The sequence below is a fragment of the Crinia signifera genome, chromosome 11, assembly GCF_055691185.1.
Source record: "Crinia signifera chromosome 11, ASM5569118v1, whole genome shotgun sequence".
Classification (NCBI taxonomy): domain Eukaryota; kingdom Metazoa; phylum Chordata; class Amphibia; order Anura; family Myobatrachidae; genus Crinia; species Crinia signifera.
Genome location: NC_139227.1, coordinates 115,979,330 through 115,981,919, shown reverse-complemented (window position 1 = coordinate 115,981,919; position 2,590 = coordinate 115,979,330).

The window sequence follows — 2,590 nt, the reverse complement described above, 5'->3', positions numbered from 1 at the left end:
GAATAGCCTGTGCAAGTCGGTAAAATGACTGTCGTAATCCCAACTGTTGGGAGGCCATCCGGCACCCCTCAGATTCCCCTTAGTACAGATTCCCCTTAGCGCAATTCATGCAATTTGGCCACAACAATTCCGGATGAGAGAGCTGGTCCATTGTCGTGGTGGAAAAAAAAAAACTAACCTATGAATCAATCTGACATTTGGTATGGCGTTCTTTGAAAGATGGTAGTACACGATAATAATACCAACTTCTCTCAGCAATGCCACCTGTCCTCAAACAGAGGTACTTAATGATCCATGCTTGTATTTAATTTTAATAATCAATGTTCTAAGCATAGGCAAGCCTTGGCACAAGGCGGCTCCAGCGAAAGCTTTGAGTGGCACCCGTGGGCTCAGTTCCTCCTATACTAGGTGTGCTACTCAGCTCATCCCAGAGGTGGTGTAAGAGAGAAGGACTCTGTGCAAGCACCTTCCTCCCTCGCAGTCGGTGCAGGTGCGTAGCCTCTGTGCCAGGTCCCCATACTGTAGCTATATACAGAGGAAGTGCCAGGATGATATGTATTTTAGCTACAGAGATCAGACAAGCAGTGGAGTCCATAGACAATGTGAGGGTCAGAGTAGCTAAGGACAGGTCATACACAGATGATCAGGAGGCAGAGAGCACAATCATCTGTATAAGTAATGCCACATCTATAAACCCAGAGGATACCAGTCATTGGCTGCAGACAAGAGAGCAGTATAACAAAAGAAAACAATACCGTTGGGCGCTTTGGTGTATATATAACGAAACAATTGGGTAAATAAAATACAATTTTATTAAAAACAAATCACATAACAATACATAAAGACAATAACATTAATATAATAAGCTATCTATAAGAGAATTGTGCTAGCTGCATTCATAGCTCAAATAAATACACCCCCGGGAATAAATGCAGACCATTTGGTCTAATCCCTAAATGCAGTTCCACAAGGAGATAATGTAGTTTACTCCACAGTCTGGAGTCCAAGGGCCAGACTTACTATGCAATCAGCTGTTGCTCACTTACATGTAGTAGTGGTGAATGTCCCTTTTGAAGTAGGTTTATTGGCCACAGGACACCAAAATCATGCAGGTGTGGACAGGGCAGCCGAGAGGCATGCCGGGCCCCGGTAAAAATTTTGGGGTGTGGCCTAATTGCGGGAGGCCACACCTCCAAAATGTTTAGGGTGGCAAAAAAAACACTCTAAAGTGGAGGGGGAAAGTGTTATTGTCCACCCCCCCCCCTCTCAGCAGCACACACCTACAGCATGTTCTGTGCTGATAGCAGGCTCGGTATTAATTCTCACGTTGTCAGTGAGACATTCATGCTGAGCCTGCTGTCAGCACAGCACATGCTGTAGGTGTGTGCTGCTGCCTGGGAGGGAAGGGGGGGTTGGACCAGGGCCCCCACTGGGCCCCTCCAGCAAGCCTGGGCCCGGGTAATTAGTACCCACCCACCCCCCCCTCTCGGCAGCCCTGGGTGTGGATGTCGGAGTTCCACAGGAGCCCTCTTCACTGTCAGGTCTTTTAAAGGCAGCTGGGTATTTTAAAAGGCTGCAGCGCAGTCCAAAATTCAGATAGGAGAGCCTTACCAACTGCCACCCCAAACATCACTGACAGGTATGGCTCCCCTTTTTGAATTTTGGACAGTGGTCCAGTCCCACCTCTGCAACTGGCACTGGCAAGGAAGTCCAGGAGCAGAGCATTTTGTCCTTCCTGGAATGGGTCATGTTGGGAGGTATAACCGCGTACTGTACCTGATAATGGGAATCACAGTGGTCACCGGGGAGCTGTTGGGCTTCTTAGTGTCTGATCTGATTCCCAGATCCACGGACGTTATAAGCTGCCACCCGCTAACAGAATTCCGATTGGAGACCCAGCAGCAGCTGCTTTCCCTGTTGAGACAAAAAGTAGAGTTCTCTTTGAATCCAGCATTAAAAAAATCAGCTGAACACACTGATATCATAGTATTTGGGTCAGATGTGTCAAGCTTCAACAAATGATGAAGTAGAGGGTAATAAACAACCAGCCAATCAGCTCCTACCTGTCATTTTTCAAACCTAGTCTGTAACATGATAGGTAGGAGCTGATTGGCTGGATGTTTATCACTCTCCTCTTTGAAGCTTAGTACATCTGGCCCTATATGTGGTTTATTTATCATAAGGAAATAAATAGGGAAATAGAACCTTTATTAACAAATCCTGTAAAAGACGAAAAGGTCCCCACATGCCCAGAAGAGGCAGGAGGCGTGGCCAAATGCAGGTGTTAATATAACAGGACTTACTCAATGAGGTGGTGAATGGTTTTCAATCATTGTAATTGTAACCCTACTTCAGGTTTACATGTATTAAATGAATATGTACATATGTGTAGGTGATTAAAGTGTTATATAGAACTGTATAATTGTATATATATGTTATTGTGATGTGATTCAATGTACACTATCACTTGTTAGTTGTATGTCACTTTATACGAAAGAGTTGATACAGTGGAGAAATTTCTAGAGATTACTGTTGATTATCTCGAGATAGATAGGAAACGTACATGATCCCTCGAGGGGATCAGCTGGTC